Source organism: Macrobrachium rosenbergii, chromosome 42 (genome assembly GCF_040412425.1).
Source record: "Macrobrachium rosenbergii isolate ZJJX-2024 chromosome 42, ASM4041242v1, whole genome shotgun sequence".
Lineage (NCBI taxonomy): Eukaryota > Metazoa > Arthropoda > Malacostraca > Decapoda > Palaemonidae > Macrobrachium > Macrobrachium rosenbergii.
This window is the reverse complement of record NC_089782.1, coordinates 5,575,713-5,595,070: the sequence shown is the minus strand read 5'-3', so window position 1 is coordinate 5,595,070 and position 19,358 is coordinate 5,575,713. Positions and strand designations below refer to the sequence as shown.

Sequence of the window (19,358 nt, the reverse complement as noted above, 5' to 3'; positions counted from 1 at the left end):
TCCCTTCTGCCCTCCTTTTTTAGCCTATGTTAAAGTTAGGTCCATATTAGGCTTCGCCTAGGTAGAAGTCGGGCTTGGGCTGTGTTGCTTCCAGGTCATGCTACCCTTCCAAGATTCATTTTGGGAGGTATGGTGCAGTTGAGCCATGAGCTTCTCCCCGTCTCCTGTTCCTTCCTGGTAGCCTACTTTCCTCCTCCTTCCCCCCCCTCCTCCCCAGCCTTGCTCTACTCCTCTCAAGCAGGTGACGCTAGATGGCGTTTTCTCCGAGTTCAGGGACTTCTCCTTTGGTTGAGAGGATTCGCTCCTCCCATATCGTCCCCTAATAGCATCGCTGTGTTGGGGTTGGGGTTTGTTTACTCAAATGTGTTAATGAGTCCCTATCCATTAGTCCTCCCGCTTAAGTTCACTTTTACGTTATTATATTGCTTCAGCCTATGTTATGAACATACGAGCATTTTACCTGTCTTGTTTCTCCCAATGGAAGTAAGGGAAGAATTCATTGTTTATTTGAGAGGAGCGGATCCCTCCCGTCCTCTTGAGTTCTTACCATCACTTATTACTGTTATTATTTTTGTTTTTGTTTTAGATAAGTCTGTTTATCTACAGGAATATTTTCCTTAATTCATTATATATATTATATAAGTGAGTCCGGTCCTATACAATAGGTTCCGCCGTTATTTTACTGGCAGCCCTTAGGTTGGTTCCTGGTCTCTCTTTCCTTCATTCCCGGAGTACTCCGGGGTCTGAAAAACCTTTACCTTCCACTCTATGTAATTTAGAGCTTATTGGCCCAGTTTATGATTACGGAGTTCTTCAAGGCCGGAGTATTCCGGTTGCAGTTGAAATTCAAATGCCTGCCAGCTTTAGTTTGCTTAGGTGGGAGGTTCATGTACTTCTGCCTCTACTTACAGACTGTTCGCCAGAGGAGCCGAGGTGCACCGCCTCCCTCCAACAACCCTTACGGTCACGTGGTTTGCCGGACCCACGCTGGTTGTGCGGTCCGACTGGATGACCTGGTTGTCTGGCACCCTGATGGTTGTGAGGTTTGCTTCGCTCTCTGCACAACTGTCCAGGATGAGTCGGTAAAAGACAGTCTTTACATTACTCCTTTATGCTCCTCATATTATATGTGATATATTGTTTATGAGGTTCCCGGAATGGTTTTCAATTCTTAGCTAATTGTTGGCTTTCTTACAGGCGGATGAAGCTTCCAAGAAGTCTGCCTTGGAATCCCTCCGGCCTGGGTGGCTGGGTTTGGTAGGAACGTTCCGCTGGGGAAGCCCAGTCAGCGCCCTCGACGCCAGGTTGAGGGAAGAGGCTCTCCCGTTTAGAGGCACGGGTGGCGCAAATGCCTGAAGACCTTGCCACCCCTATCATCCAGCAGATCCGGGATGAGACCCAGCCACCCCAAGTGGATATCCTCTACGCTGAGGTCTCGGAGGATGTGTTCCGCCATGGATCTCAATCTGGAACCCATGAACGAGAGCAGGACCAGGTGGTAAGTGGTGAGGTAAGTGAGGTTGTTGGGGCAGGCCCCCAATTATTTGACTCCCCTGCTTCATCAATTTCTTCTTTTTTCAGGTTTTGTGAAGTCTTCCTCCTTGGGTGATAGAGCTCCATCTGCTATCCCCAAGTTGAAGTTGAAGACTTCATGGAAGGCAAAGGGGCTAAAGTCCTCGACCTCCAAGAAGGCATCGCCCTTCCCCGTCGTCGCTAAGGTGGTCAGGCCTGTAGCCTCCGGGAGCAAGTCTGGTTCCTCCAGCAAAGGCGCGAGTAAGAGGGCTGCAAAATTCAAGCCCTCCTCGCCAACCTGCTTTGATCAGAGTGCCTTTGCTAAATCATCTTTATTGAAAACGGAGACTTGGATCTGACCAGATTCAGATTTAACAAAATCTCCGAGAAGTTGGCCAGTCATGATAACATACTGGCGGGAATGGCTCACCCACCCCCAGCCGAACCACAGTATGTTATCCCCGACACTCTGGACCTCCCCTCTGCTCGATGTCGGTAACCCTTGGCGTTTTAGCCTCCGGGCCATCCAACATGATGGCAAACTGACACTTGATGGTCTTGGCACGAGACGGTTGGAGGAATTGGAGTTCTTCCCCCGATCTCCCAGCCCCCCTTACCCAGGCTTCGTGAGGCTGGAAGGAGGAAGCTTGGATTCTGGTCAGACAAGGTTCCTAGGAGACTGTCATCGTCCCTAGGGACCAAGCTCAGTCGGCTCTTCTGGATCTGACGGAGTGGCAGGCAGACAACACGCAGTTGACTCCTTTCAAGGGCAACTTCACTATGTTTGCCCTGGGAGACAACCTTCCCACCCCTGCTTGGACAAAGTCCTCTGGCTACGGCCCGAATATTGCTTTGATGGTAACTGTTACCACAGCTAAGGGAGACAGACCCTACTTCCCTGGTATTCCCAGGAAGTAATGAGTTCTGGTCCTGGAAAAATTTTCACGGTCGGGAAGCTGGACCCCTTCTGGCGCTTCCAAAGTTCAGTGAGCAGCAGCTCCCAAGCTGCCGGAAGCTAAAGCAAAGCGGAGTTTGATGCCGGGATTAAGTTAGCCCGGTCCTTGAACTCCGTTTGCCTTACTGAAGCTACTGCCGCCTCCCTGCTCGGACTTTACCTTTCTTCCAGGTATTTTTTAAATTTGCTGGCAGGCTTCCAGTCTGACTTATTTGAGTTTATCATGGCCAGACTGGAATGTTAAGTTCATCTTTGCCGATGCCTGATTATCCGCCACATGAATGCCTAACAAGCTCGTGAAAAGCTCATCTGGGGACCTAACCTCTTCCCTGAAGAGGAGGTCACAAGAATTTTATGGCCGGGCTACACGGGCCAACCAGAGTTTTCGCCTCGCTGGGGCATTTCGTTAATAAGCAAATACTTGCAAGACCCCAGAATCGGCCGGCCCCCAATTATTTGAGGAGGTAAACGCTTCAGGAGGCATAAGAGGCCCTACCATCAGGCGGTAGTCCAAGCCGTCCCGGTCTCGGCAGTGGAGCAGCCTTCCACTTCCAAGGCTCACCCCAACAGTATGTGCTGGTCCAACCAGCTGCACCCTCCTATTGGCTCATAAATACAACCCCCACAACGAAGGCCATGGTTACTTTCACGGCCAATAGGGTTGCAAGGGGAGGAAGAGGCAAAGCCCTCATAGAGGAAGCCCAACACCACCCCAAGGGGGAAGACCTGGACGTGGTAGAGGGAATAAACCCGCTCCCTCCCACTGAGAGAACACAGGTAGGTGGTCGCTTGTGTTTTGGTTCAGGGACCAATGGACCTTCAGCCCTTGGGCACACAGCATTGTGTCCAAAGGACTAGGATGGAGCTGGATCAAAACCCTCCTCCTCTAACCAGGTTTTACCAGCCACCCTGCATCAATCCTAAAGGATTATGTGACAGAATTGCTCAACAAACGAGCAATAAAGAAAAAGTAAGGCACCTAAAGTTTCAAGGCAGGTTATTCACTGTTCCCAAAAAGACTCCGATCAGCAAAGAGTGATCCTGGATCTGTCGCCAGTCTAAATCTCTACATAAAATGCGACAAATTTCGCATGCTTACGGTAGCTCAGGTACGGACTCTACTTTCCATGTGGAGCCGCTCACCACCTCTATCGATCTTTCAGACGCTTATTATCACGTCCCGGTTGCGCTGAACTTCTCTCAGTTCCTCGGTTTCAGACTCGGGAATCAAGCCTACTCCTTCAGGGTCATGCCCTTCGGTCTGAACATTGCTTGCCAGGATATTCACAAAGCTGGCGGACACGGTAGTACAACAACTCCGGTCTCAAGAAGGGATATCCCTAGCAGCATATTTAGACGATTGGATAATTTGGGCACCAACAGTTCCGGAGTGTCAGAAAGCTACGCCCATAGTCATCAATTTCCTGGAGTCGCAGGTTTTCAACTGAACAGAGAAGTCCCGCCTGACTCGACGGAGTCCCGGTTTCAGTGGTTGGGTCTCCAGTGGGATCTGTCATCTCTCACACGCTGTCCCTTCCGCCTCCCAAGAGGAAAGAGATAGCATCTCTCACCAGGAAATTCTCTCCAAAATCCATCAGCATCCCGTCGTCCCAAGAAAGGGTCCTCGACCTCTTCAGTTTGCCTCAGTGACAGACCTGCTGTTAAAAGCGAAATTAAAAGACATAAACAGAGTGTGGCGGAGTCAGCCAATGTCAAGCTCAGAGACAAGGTCTCTCCATTCCTCAAATCTTAAAGACAAGATTGCGCCCTTGGGCCTCAGTCAAGGGCCTGTCCAATACAGTTCCGCTTTCAATTTCCTCCTCCGGCACTAGTTGTCACACAGACGCTTCCCTAAGCGGCTACTTCTATTCACCAAAACAAAAGTACAAGGAACGTGGTCCACAATGTTTCAGCAGTTCCATATAAACACCCTGGAAGCTATGGCGGTCTTTCTAACTTGAAAGAAAATCCGCCCCAACCGGATTCATATCAGGTTGGTATTGACAGCGCAGTGGTAGTTCATTGCATCAACAGGGGCGGCTCCAAATCAGGCCGAGTAAACCAAGTAATGGTTGCTATCTTCTCCCTGGCGAACAAGCACAGGCTGGCACCTGTCAGCCACCCACCTTGGCTGGGTATACGGAACGTGGTGGCGGATTCCCTGTCCAGGACTACTCCGTTGGAGACGGAGTGGTCCCTGGACGTGGAATCTTTCAAATGGATTTGCCAAGGTTCCGGGCCTCACAGTGGATCTGTTCAGCAACGGAGAGCAACTTCAAGCTCCTGTTATGTGGCCCCAACCTGGACCCTCAGGCGTATGCCATTTCAGACGCAATGACAGTAGATTGGAACAATTGGGAGAAGATTTATCTTTTCCCTCAATAAATTTACTGCTGAAAGTTTTACACAAACTCAGGACATTCAAAATCTCAATTAGCCCTAGTAGCCCCCTATTGGCCAAGAGCAATTGGTTCCCTCTTCTTCAGGAACTGGGATTAATGGAGTCTTCGGATTCCCAAGCCCATTCTGACTGAGACAGTACAAACCAAGACTGTGTCAGCTTCTCAAGAATTCAGAATGCCCTAGTTTTATGGACTTTATAAAATTCAGAGCCCAAAAAGGAGCAAACATTGACCCTGTCAACACTCTGTTTTTAGAATCAGATAAAAGAGATTCTACTATTAGACAGTATGACTCAGCAGTCAAAAAATTAGCCTCCTTCCTAAAAGCATCTGAAGCCAAAATCATGACAGCTAATTTAGGAGTTTCTTTATTTAGATCATTGTTTGAGAAAGGCCTTGCTGCTGGCCACTATTACCACAATCAAATCAGCATTAAAGAAAGTATTTCTTGCTGGCTTTAAAATCGACCTTACAGATTCTTACTTTTCATCTATCCCCAGAGCATGCGCTGTTGAGACCAGTATCACGCCACAGTCTGTTACGTGGTTTCTCAATGACGTCCTTTTTAGCATCAGAGATGGATAACTTTCATTGCTCTTATCAGGATCTGTTAAGGAAGACCTTATTTTTGATTAGCTTGGCTTCAGGTGCTAGAATCTCAGAGCTGTCGCTCTCACTAGAGGTGATAATTATGTGAACTTCCTCCCGTCTGGAGAGGTCCTCCTTTCCCTGACCCTAATTTTTAGCTAAGAACGAAGACCCACAGGACAGGTGGTCTCCTTGGAAGGTGGTGCCCCTTCCTCAAGACCAGTCTTTATGTCCAGTTTATACACTTAAATCTTACCTTTAAGAACTCCACAGAGTAAGTCGGGTCCTCTTTTTATCAGGGAGAAAGGTGGTACTCTTTCACTAAATGCTATAAGACAACAAATTCTATATTTCATTAAACAGGCCAACCCAGATTCAGTTCCCAAGGTTCATGATTTTCGAGCAGTTGCTACTTCCATTAATTACTTTCATAATATGGACTTTTCAGAACTTATCTAAATACACGGGTTGAAATCACCTCTAGTGTTTAAACGCCACTTTTTAAAATCACTTTTATGAGCCCTGAAATTTTCTACCATAGCTGTAAAGTGTCATCTCCCCACCTTAATTAATCATATCCTTGTCCTTTCCTTTCCCCTGCCTTTTTATTTACTTTTCTGCTTATTCTCCTGGTTGATTATACCACTGCCTGGCTCCTCATATTGATGTTTCTTGTACCTGTTGATGGATGGGAAAAACAAATCTGAATATGCCATGATTGTTTTCTTATTAACTTGGGTACTGGACAGTTTTTATTTGGCTTCCACGTACCCCAGATATTTATATATGTATATGTTAATGCTCATTGATTTTGTCTCTTTTGTTTAGAATAAGTTTAATTGTGTATAGTATTAAGGTTATATTTACAGTTATTTTGTCCATTGTCATGTTTCACCTTTTAAGTAATTTTAAGATTTTTGGGGCCTCTTCTCCAAATATGATAAACCTTTTCATTTCATAGTTTAAGTTTTTTGATGTGCCTTAGATTTTTTATGCCTTATTCTTAGTATTTTGCTCATTTAAAGAGATTGCTTAATTAAAAATTATTTTGGTAAACTTTTTCTTTTTTCTTTAGATTACCCCATTTTTTTTTTTCCTGGTAGTTGCAGCCTTGGCATGATTCTTATAAACGATTTCACCGGCTGACACTACTGGACTCAGAAAAGGGATTTTGACAAAGGAAAAATCTATTTCTGAGAAGGTCCTTTGTCACCCGAGTGACCCTCCCCTGAATCACCTAGTACTCTCCCTCTTGCACATGCCAAGTCTGGGGTTAGTGCTAGCATGGAATGAAAGGATAAAAGTGTAATGGCTGGAACTCTCAATAAAAAATTTGTTGGGGCTGTAACGGCTTTGCTCTGTTCGTTTGACAAGAGAGATCTTTCGAGTGAGGTTTCCAAAATCAATGGTAAAGTCTCCTCCTCCTTTAATCACCATGTCCTTTCCTAGAAGACATATGATAAAATAACTTGAGTTTTCCTGAAAAGCTTTTTCAGTTATGGTATATCTTTATACCTAGAAATTCGTTTTAATGGAAATTTCACCGGACAACCAGAATTTCAGAAATAGATTTTTCCTTTGTCAAAATCTCAAAATATTAAATATAAATATATATAATAAATATAAAATATATGTTCACTATATGTATATATATAACATATTGGCTATAATAATGGTATATATACAAATATATGTCATATTTATATATATATATATATATGAATGGATATATATGATATATTTATAAACTATTCATATATAGTGGCTATATATATCACAAGATATATATAATTCAAGGAACATATTATATATGATATATAAAATAATACTATATAAATTTATATTTTCTATTGTATATATATATATAATAAATATATATACATATATTTATATATATATGTAACATGAAATTGGCTATATATATATATAACTCAGTATATCTATATATACTATAAACATGTTTTTTTATATATATTGTATTAGTTCAATTTATATTTAAATGAAGACTATGTATGGTTATTACTAATATATATAATTATATATATATATATATATCTTTATGATCATATCTTCGCTTCATATTATGATCATTTTATTTTATATATATATATATGTATAGTCATATTATTTTGTTTAGTTTATATATAAATATATATATCCCTTTATATATATGAACATATATAGAATGCGTTTATGACTATGTGATATATATTATCTATGACCTCATGATATATATGTATAGCCGATTATATCAATATATCTGATTTCCTCTGTAGTCTTTATATATGGCATGTATATATATGTACTCATTATGTATAAATACAAGAAATTAAATAAAATATATATATAAATTTAAATATATATATATATATATTAGGCTATAGTGATATTTATATAATATGTTTGTATATATATGTATATATATGTATATATATGTATATGTATATGTAAATATATGTATATATATATATATATAATATATATATTATATATATATATATATGATATTGGGCCATATATATATATCCAACCCTATTAGTCTGAAATAGGCATATAATGTATATATTATATATTATTATATATTATATATATATATATGTATATAATATATATATATATATACATATATATATGTATATATATGGTATTTATATGGGTATTTGTTATGTATATGTTATATATATATATATATATAAATAATATATATATAACTTATGGGTTATATCTATATCTTATATATTATATGCAGCTATATTTATTTATCATGTATTTATATTTCTGAGTTCAGTCCCGTGTCAGCCGGTGAAATTCCATTACAGCACGAATTTCTAGGTATAACAATGCTAGATATACCAGAGAAAAAAGAGCTTTCAGGAAAGCTGGGGTTACTACCCCAGTCGAGCGTCTTCTAGGAAGACGTCGGTATAATGAAGGGTGAGTGAAATACCACTACCACGGAAATATACTCGAAAGATCTCTCCTTATCAAAACCCCGGAAAAGAGCGGTGAGCCGTTACAGCCCCACACTCAACACCCGCCAGGTCGGCGACACCAGCGCCACCTACCTCATTCCATTTTCTAGCACGTGATTGCTGTTTTCTTTTGTGTGCTCGTCCCTTTTTTGGATTTTTTTGCATCTCTGATGGCATCGAGCACCTTTTCCATCTCTAAGTTAAGTACCATCTTCTTGTGGGGTTTTGTTCTTTTTTTTTTTGGCTGTTTTGGTCTCGTATTTTCATAAATATTGAGATCTTATTATGACGCCACGGCGTCCCCGCCAGCCATGTCGACCGCGAGGCGACTCCCTCTGTTCTTTCGGTTGGAGTTGTCTCCTCTTGTCGTTATAGATAGATTTTAACCCCCTTGGTTCCCTTCCTGGTGGTTCCTTGCGGTGGCTCCCCCTTTTTTAGTTTTTGTTTTGCATTTCATTGGCCTGTCGGCCTTTGTTAGGTGATGCCCCATCCAGGTACCCCCAGGTTGGGTTCCTTTTTATTTTTGGTCTCAAGTAGGCTAATTATTTTATGCTTGAAGATGGTGCTCTCTTTATTTAGTTTTTATTTATTTTAATTGTTTTATTTTTTGTTGTTTGGTTTACCTCTGTGTGGCGGCAGCCTCAGATCTAACCGCTTCCCGAGGTAGGCTACGCTTCCTATTGAACACATTTTTGTTTTAATTGTTTATATGTGATGGTTATTTTGTGGTGTAGGCTTGTTTGCTTCCATCCCTTGCCCTGGGTGGGGAGATCATCAGGTTGAGGGAGTTTTGGTTGCTGTTTCCTCCGGGTCGTTTTTAGGTGGGCAGAGTGAGCCCCTTAGTTCTCTTCCTCCATTTGGGGGAATCGAGTTCTTTGGATGTGTTTCCTCTAGGCTAGTCGCCTACTTGCCCCCTTCTCGATCCCGGTTGGTTCTCGGCACAAAATTTCTCTCCCTGTTGCTTCCTCCTCCCTTTTGCACTCCTTCCATTTCCTAACCTATACTAGGTTAGGTCCATATTAGGCTTCGCCTAGGAAGGAGTCGGGCTTCGGGCTGTGTTCCTCCCAGTAGTAGGCTACCCTTCCAAGTTTCATTATTCTTGGAGGGAAGGATGCAGTTGAGCGGGTGATATGTTTCTCCCTGTCTCCTGTTCCCTTCCTGGTAGCCTACCCTCCCCCTCTCCACCCCTCCCCCTCCCCCTCCAGCCTTGCTCTACTCGTGCGGGTGACGCTAGATGGCGTTTTCTCCGAGTTCAGGGACTCCTCCTGTTGGTAGAGGGATTCGCTCCTCCCATACAGTCCCTAGCATCGCTGTGGTGGGGTTGGTGGTTTGTTTGCTCGAACGTGTTCGAATCACTATCCCATACCTCTCGTCTCCCCGTCGGGCTTACGTTGATAGGGTGAAATATATTTGCTCCGCCTTATGTTATGAACATATACGAGCATTTTACCCACCTTGTTTCTCCGGCGGGAGGTAAGTGGTGGAAGGTTTTTCATTATATAGAGGAAGCGGATCCCTCCGGTCTCCGGAGTATTTACCATCACTTGTTATTATTATTATTTTGTTTAATGTTATTTTTATTTTGTTTTTTAATATATTTATTTAGATAAATCTGTTTATCTAACAGGAGTATTCATTATTTATATATATATACGTGAGTCCGGTCCTACACCCGGGGGCTCCGCCATTATTTTTACTGGCAGCCCTTATGGTTAGTTCCTGGTTTCTCATTCCTTCATTCCCGGAGTACTCCGGGTCTGAAAACTTTACCTTCCACTCTGTGTAATTTAGAGCTTATTGGCCCAGTTTATGATAAGGGAGTTCTTCTCCGCCGGAGTATTCCGGTTGTAGTTGAGTTTCCCGGCCTTGCCGGCTTTAGATTGCTTAGAGTGGTGAGGTTCATGTTTTTTCCTTACAGACTGTTCGCTGTGAGGAGCCGGGTGTACCGCCTCCTCCAACAACCCTACGGTCACGTGGTGTGCCGGACCCACGCTGGTTGTGCGGTCCGACTGGACAACCTGGTTGTTTGGCACCCTGATGGTTGTGAGGTTTGCTTTGCTCTCTGCTCAACCATCCAGGATGAGTCCGTAAGTGACAGTCTTTTTTCCTCCGCTTTATGCTCCTCATATTGTATATTGTTTATGAGGTTCCCGGACTGGTTTTTTCGTTCTTAGCTAATTGTTGGTTTTCTTACAGGCGGACGAATCTTCCAAGAAGTCTGCCTTGAATCCCTCCGCCTGGGTGGCTGGGTTTGGCAGGAATGTTCCGTCGGGAAGCCCTACGTCCTCGACGCCAGGTTGAGGGACTTGCTCTACCCCGGCGCACGGGTGGCGGCCGCAGTGCCTGAAGATCTTGCCACCCCAATCATCCAGCAATCCGGGATGCGACCCAGCCACCCCAAGTGGATATCCTCTACGCTGAGGTCTCGGAGGATGTAGCCGCCTTGGATCTTAACCTGGAACCAATGAATACGGAGCAGGACCAGGTGGTAAGTGGTGAGGTAAGTGAGGTTGTTGGGGCGGGCCCCTCTGTTTGACTCCCCTGCTTCATCCATATCTTCTTTTGCAGGTTTTGTGAAGTCTTCCTCCTTGGGTGATAGAGCTCCATCTGCTATCCCCAAGTTGAAGTTGAAGACTTCATGGAAGGCGAAGGGCTACAAGTCCTCGACTTCCAAGAAGGCATCGCCCTTCCCCGTCGAAGGCTAAGGTTTCAGGACCTGTAGCCTCCGGGAGCAAGTCTGGTTCCTCCAGCAAAGGCGCGAGTAAGAGGGCTGCAAAACCAAGCCCTCCTCGCCAGCCTGCTTTTGATGCACAGGCCTTTGCCAATCAACTTTTAAAAGTTTACGGAGGACCTAGATTCGAGGTTTGAAAAAAATCTCTGAGAAGTTGGCCAGTCATGATAACATACTGGCAGGAATGGCTCACCCACCCCAGCAGAACCACAGTATGTTATCCCCGACACTGCGGACCTCCCGCCGTTGATGTCGGTAACCCTTGGCGCCGCACTCCGGGCCATCCAACATGATGGCAAACTTACAGTTGAGGGTCTTGGCACGAGACGGTTGGAGGAATTGGAGTTCTTCCCCGATCTCTTGCCCCCTTATCCAGGCTTCGTGAGGCTTACAGAAGAAGCTTGGATTCGGTCAGACAAGGTTCCTAGGGAGACTGTCATCGTCCCTAGGGACCAAGCTCAGTCGGCTCTCCTGCGCACTCTGACGGAGTGGCAGGCAGAGAACACAAAATTGACTCCTTTCAAGGGCAATTTTACAATGTTCACCCTGGGAGAAGACCTTCCCACCCCTTGCTTGGACAAAGTTGCTCTGGCTACGGCCCGAGCATGCTTTGATGGTAATCCCTTTACCACAGCTAAGGGAAACAGACCCTACTTCCCTGGTATTCCCAGGAAGTAATGAGTTCTGGGTGGGCGCCCGTCCACTTTCACTGTCGGGAAGCTGGACCCCTTCTGCGCTTCCACGCAGTTTAGTGAGCAGCTCCCAAGCTGCCGGAATCTTTGTTGAAGGCGGAGTTTGATGCCCGGACTAAGTTAGCCCGGTCCTTGAACTCCGTCTGCCTTACTGAAGCTACTGCCGTCTCCTGCTCAGACGAACCATTTTTCCAGGTTTTGGCTAAGTCCCTTCCTGGCTGGCTTCCAGTCTGACTTGTTTGAGTTTATCATGGCCAGACTGGAATGCAGAAAATTCATCTTTGCCGATGCTACTATCCGCCACGAGCCTAACAAGCTCGTTAAAAGCTCGATCTGGGGACCTAACCTCTTCCCTGAAGAAGAGGTTACATCCGTTATGGCTGAGGCTACACGGGCCAATCAGAGTTCGCGCTCGCTGGGGCATTTCTGCCTATAAGCGCAAGACCCCAGAATCGGCCGGCCCCAGACGAGAGGAGGCAAACGCTTCAGGAGGCATAAGAGGCCCCATCAGGCGGTGGTCCAAGCCGTCCCGGTCTCGGCAGTGGCCCAGCCATCCACCTCAAAGGCTCACCCCCAACAGTATGTGCTGGTCCAACCAGCTGCGCCCTCCTATGTGACCTCACCAGCATACAACCCCACATATGAGGGCCGTGGATTTTTTCACGGCCTTAATAGGGTTGCAAGGGGAGGAAGAGGCAAAGCCCCCATAGAGGAAAAGCCCAACACCACCCCAAGGGGAAGACCTGGACGTGGTAGGGGAACAAACCCGCTCCTCCCCACTGAGAGAACACAGGTAGGCGGTCGCCTGTATTGGTTCAGGGACCAATGGACCTTCAGCCCTTGGGCACACAGCATTGTGTCCAAGGGACTAGGATGGAGCTGGATCAAGAACCCTCCTCCTCTAACCAGGTTTTACCAGCCACCCACATCAATCCTACAGGATTATGTGACAGAATTGCTCAACAAACGAGCAATAAAGAAAGCAAGGCACCTAAAGTTTCAAGGCAGGTTATTCACTGTTCCCAAAAAGACTCCGATCAGCAAAGAGTGATCCTGGATCTGTCGCGTCTAAATCTCTACATAAAATGCGACAAATTTCGCATGCTTACGGTAGCTCAGGTACGGACTCTACTTCCGCGTGGAGCCGTCACCACCTCTATCGATCTTTCAGACGCTTATTATCACGTCCCGATTGCGCGGAACTTCTCTCAGTTCCTCGGTTTCAGACTCGGGAATCAAGCCTACTCCTTCAGGGTCATGCCCTTCGGTCTGAACATTGCACCCAGGATATTCACCAAGCTGGCGGACACGGTAGTACAGCAACTCCAGTCCCAAGGAATATCCCTAGCAGCGCATTTGGACGATTGGATAATTTGGGCACCAACTGTTCCGGAGTGTCAGAAGGCCACGTCCATAGTCATCAATTTCCTGGAGTCGCTTGGGTTTTCAACTGAACAGGAGAAGTCCCGCCTGACTCCGAGTCCCGGTTTCAGTGGCTGGGTCTCCAGTGGGATCTGTCCTCCCACACGTTATCTCTCCCGCCTCCCAAGAGGAAAGAGATAGCATCTCTCACCAAGAGATTTCTCAAAAATCCATCAGCATCCCGCCGGTCCCAAGAAAGAGTCCTTGGGTCTCTTCAATTTGCCTCAGTGACAGACCTGCTCTTGAAAGCCAAATTAAAAGACATAAACAGAGTGTGGCGGAGTCGAGCCAATGTCAAGCTCAGAGACAAGGTCTCCTCTATCCCTCGAATCTTAAAGACAAGACTGCGGCCTTGGACCACAGTCAGAGGCCTGTCCAAAACAGTTCCACTTCAATTTCCCCCTCCGGCACTAGTTATTCACACAGACGCTTCTCTAAGCGGCTGGGGGGGATATTCACCAAAACAAAAGTACAAGGAACGTGGTCCACAATGTTTCAGCAGTTCCATATAAACACCCTGGAAGCTATGGCGGTCTTTCTAACTCTGAAGAAAATCCGCCCCCAACCGGATTCATATCAGGTTGGTGTTGACAGCGCAGTGGTAGTTCATTGCATCAACAGGGGCGGCTCCAAATCAGGTCGAGTAAACCAAGTAATGGTTGCTATCTTCTCCCCTGGCGAACAAGCACGGCTGGCACCTGTCAGCCACCCACCTAGCGGGTGTCCGGAACGTGGTGGCGGATTCCCTGTCCAGGACTACCCCGTTGGAGACGGAGTGGTCCCTGGATGTGGAATCTTTCAAATGGGTTTGCCGCCGGGTTCCGGGACTCCAAGTGGATCTGTTCGCAACGGAGAGCAACTTCAAGCTCCCCTGTTACGTGGCCCCAACCTGGACCCTCAGGCGTTCGCCACAGACGACGCAATGACAGTAGATTGGAACAATTGGGAGAAGATTTATCTGTTCCTCCAATAAATTTACTGCTGAAAGTTTTACACAAACTCAGGACATTCAAAGGTCAACCAGCCTAGTAGCCCCTATTGGCCGAAGAGCAATTGGTTCCCTCTTCTTCAGGAACTGGGATTGCAGAGTCTTCGGATTCCCAAGCCCATTCTGACCCAGACAGTACAAACCAAGACTGTGTCAGCTTCCTCAAGGATTCAGAATGCCCTAGTTTTATGGACTTTATAAAGTTCGCAGCCCAAAAGGAGCAAACATTGACCCTGTCAACACTCTGTTTTTAGAATCAGATAAAAGAGATTCTACTATTAGACAGTATGACTCAGCAGTCAAAAAATTAGCCTCCTTCCTGAAAGCATCTGAAGCCAAAATCATGACGACTAATTTAGGAGTTTCCTTCTTTAGGTCACTGTTTGAGAAAGGCCTGGCTCGGCCACTATTACCACAGTCAAGTCGGCATTGAAGAAAGTATTTCTTTACGGCTTTAAAATCGACCTTACAGATTCCTATTTTTCATCCATCCCAGAGCATGCGCTCGTCTGAGACCAGTATCACGCCCACATTCTGTTACGTGGTTTCTCAATGACGTCCTTAAGTTAGCATCAGAGTTGGATAACTTTCATTGCTCTTATCAGGATCTGTTAAGGAAGACATTATTTTTGATTAGCTTGGCTTCAGGTGCTAGAATCTCAGAGCTGTCAGCTCTCACTAGAGGTGATAATTTTGTTAACTTCCTCCCATCTGGAGAGGTCCTCCTTTCCCCTGACCCTAGATTTTTAGCTAAGAACGAAGACCCACAGGACAGGTGGTCTCCTTGGAAGGTGGTGCCCTTCCTCAAGACCAGTCTTTATGTCCAGTTTATACACTTAAATCTTACCTTTTAAGAACTCCACAGAGTAAGTCGGGTCCTCTTTTTATCAGGGAGAAAGGTGGTACTCTTTCACTGAATGCTATAAGACAACAAATTCTGTATTTCATTAAACAGGCCAACCCAGATTCAGTTCCTAAAGTTCATGATATTCGAGCAGTTGCTACTTCCATTAATTACTTTCATAATATGGACTTTTCAGAGTTATCTAAATATACGGGTTGGAAATCACCTCTAGTGTTTAAACGCCACTATTTAAAAATCACTCGAAGCCCTGAAATTTTCTACCATAGCAGTGGGAAGTGTCATCTCCCACCTTAAATAATCATATCCTTATCCTTTCCTTTTCCCCCCCCCGCCTGCCTCATTTACTTCTCTGCTTATTCTCCTGGTTGTTTATGCCTCACTGCCTGGCTCCTCATATTGATGTATCTTGTATCTGTTGATGGAAAAGTGTAATCTGACATGCCATAATTGTTTTTCTTATGGGGTACTGGACAGTTTTTATTTGGCTCCACGTACCCCAGATATATGTGTATATATTAATTTTCATTAGTCTTGTCTCTTACGTGTTTAGCCTAAGTTTACGTGTATAGTATTAAGGTTGTGTTTGCTTGTTCTGTGCACATTTCATGTTTCACTACCTTTAAGTAATTTTAAGATTTTTGAGGTTTTTTCCCCATCATGCCGGGGACCTCCAGTGTTTTATAGTATTAAGTTTTTTGATGTGCCTTAGATTTAATATACCTTAGTTTTAGTATTCTTGCTTCATGAAAGAGATTACTTGATTAAAATTATTTTCGTTAAAATTTTGCATTTCCTTCAGATTACCCCCTTTTTTCCTTGTAGTTGCAGTCTTGGCATGATTCTCTATCACTATTTCACCGGCTGACACGGGACTGGACTCAGAAAAGGGATTTTGACAGAGGAAAAATCTATTTCTGAGGAAGGTCCCGTGTCACCCGGTGACCCTCCCTAGCTCATCTAGTACTTCCCCCCCCTTCTTGCACATGCCAAGTCTGGGGTTAGTGCTAGCATGGAATGAAGTAGGTGGCGCTGGTGTCGCCGTCCTGGCGGGTGTTGAGTGTAGGAGCTGTAACGGCTCACCGCTCTTTTCCGGGGGTTTTGATAAGGAGAGATCTTTCGAGTATATTTCCGTGGTAGTGGTATTTCACTCACCCTTCTTTATACCGACGTCTTCCTAGAAGACGCTCGACTGGGGGTAGTAACCCCAGCTTTCCTGAAAGCTCTTTTTCTCTGGTATATCTAGCATTGTTATACCTAGAAATTGTGCTGTAATGGAATTTCACCGGTGACACGGGACCTTCTCAGAAATAGATTTTTCCTCTGTCAAAATCCCTTATATATATATATATATATATATATATATATATATATATATATATATATATATATATATATATATATATATATATATATATATATATATATATATATATATATATATATATATATATATATATATACATATATATATATATATATATATACATATATATATATAAATATATACATATATATATATATATGTATATATATATATATATATATATATATATATATATATACTGTATATATATATATATATATATATATATATATATATATATATATATATATACATATATATATATATATATATATATATATATATATATATATATATATATATATATATATATATATATATATATATATATATATATATATATATATATATATATATATATATATATGAGGCGCCATGAGCAAGGGCACAAGCACCACCACAAGCCTAAATTAAGTTAGCAGTAATGACATTTTTCCCCAGGCTTCCTCTATGCATCAGTACATCGTATGTGACCGTAGGGTTGAAATATTATGGTCTAATATGCCACTGAACACAAGTACTTTTTCACTTCCTACGGGATGTAGAAATTTCTGCCAACAGACTCGCTTGCATAAGGGCGCTTTTCAACTGTCCCTTTAAACCTGGGGTGGTGAGGGCAGGAGGTATGGGGGAGTGAGCATTGCTGTCTCTCTTCAACTACCTCCCGCTTGAACTCGGCATCCAATGAAAACGCAGAGACTGGGTTCACGCTTATTCGCTTGTCAGCTGCTCTATCTCGTATGACGGAACACAGAGACACCTTCTCATCCTTTCTCTTATCACATGCTCTTTCTGTTATCAGTTGCTCTGATATTTTTTACTTCTTATGAGTATTTTCTCAGCAATTAAATAGTTTTTTTTTTTTTTTTACCATGGCTGATAATGTTAATAACAGCGATCACCAAGAGATCGATATTATTGAAGGCAAAGTTATCAATAGCGATCAAGTGAAGATATTAATGAGCCTGGTTCTTCACATGGTCGTAAAGGAAGGCCATCCTGAAACTTGGAAAATGAGTATCGCTAAAAACTTCAGACGACGGTTAGGCTTATACTAGCCGAAAAGACTCTAAGAAGTAGAAGCCCGTAAAATTGGACCTGCTTGTGCTGATGGGTGTTTTCAGAAAGTTACTATGCATGTGATAGAGACATTGTTTAAAGATTATTGGGGCATGGGGAACTACAATGCCCACACATCATATTTGCAGAAATTAATGGTTTCAGTGAAAATAAAACGTCGAAGGAAACCCGCAGAGGAAAGTTCGTGTACACAAACAATTTTGTATATCGTGATATATGGAGATAAGCATTACAATGTGTGCAAAAAAGCTTTTATGGCTATTTTTGGAATAGGGGATAAGAGGGTACGTGTTGTTTTAAAGAAACTGACATTGGGGAATACAACAGTGGCTGACAAGCGGGGAACAAACGCAAGGGTATCAAAATTTTCTGGGGAAAAAGCAGACCTTGTGCGTGAACACATTAAGACGCTGCCGACCATGACATCTCATTATTCTCACAAGAAAATCTCGAACCGCATGTACATGGAATCGAATCTTAGTGTTGTGAAGTTGTATGATATGTATGTGGAGTTTATTAAAGATGAGCACCAAATGTGGATATTGTCTCTCTTAATTAATATCATAATGTGTTTAGGACTGAATTTAATATTGGTTTCATGCCCCAGCTGTTGATACATGCAACGCCTGTGATTTATTTTCAGCAAATATTTCAAAATATAAACAAATGGGTTGTGAACAGGCTCAGTTGGATGAAATGCAATGTGAGTTGGATGGACATAACATGCTTGCAACACAAGCTAGAGCTGCGCTTGATAGCTTTAGTACTTCAGACAATGATGATTTTTTGGCGTTATGTTTCGATCTGCAACAAACATTGCCGACACCCAAGCTGAGTACTAGCGTTGCTTTTTATAAAAGAAAACTGTGGACATACAACTTTTTGTTTTTAACGTGAACACTCAGAAATCGCACCCAGTACTTCAAGGACTTTGACACTCAAGAAGGAGGAAGGCTTAATGATACTCCTGAAGAAGAAGAGGTCCCGGTCAGAGACGCTAACGTTGATGCTCTGGACATGAATTTCACTTGTGCTAATGTTTCTGGTATTATTGTCATTAATTTCAAAGAATTTTATTTTCATTTACCATTCATGTAAAAAATTTTAAAACCATATTATTGATTAAAATTCAGGAATTACAATCAATGCTTTTTTTTATTGCTATTTAGCATTTTTTTTTATTGAGCTTTCTTATCTTTTATTATTTATTTATTTTGTGTGTGTGTGTTTACCATGACGTTTTTTCTTAAGTGTTATAATGTCAATAATTAAGGAAGGACCAAAGAAAGTAAAATCAACCGCAAAAATCATTATTATCGAGTAAAATAATAATCTTGTACACTCTACTTTACCCTACATTTTATGCTATAGCTTAAGTATAAGATATAATAATGGCATAATTTTGGGATATATGGTACATGGATAAATTTCCTTTAAAATGACGAAAACTAGATTAAAATCGTATGGTTGGTTTCAAAGATATTGATGTTTGAAAACTTTAAATGCATTTTTCTGTTTGTAAAAACGGCGCTACCGCTTGCTCTGTTATGCTCATATATATATATATATATATATATATATATATATATATATATATATATATATATATATATATATATATATATATATATATATATATATATATATATATATATATATATATGCATATGTATATGTATATGTATATGTATATGTATTTGTATATGTATATGTATATGTATATATATATATTTATATATATATATATATATATATATATATATATATATATATATATATATATATGTG

General features: G+C 42.7%; 1 protein-coding gene across 1 annotated transcript in view; it reads left to right on the top strand.

Moving 5' to 3' along the window:
* The window catches only part of waw (Translation factor waclaw), a 570,569-nt gene that overhangs the window by 275,540 nt on the left and 275,671 nt on the right, over positions 1 to 19,358 (top strand). The window lies entirely within an intron of this gene.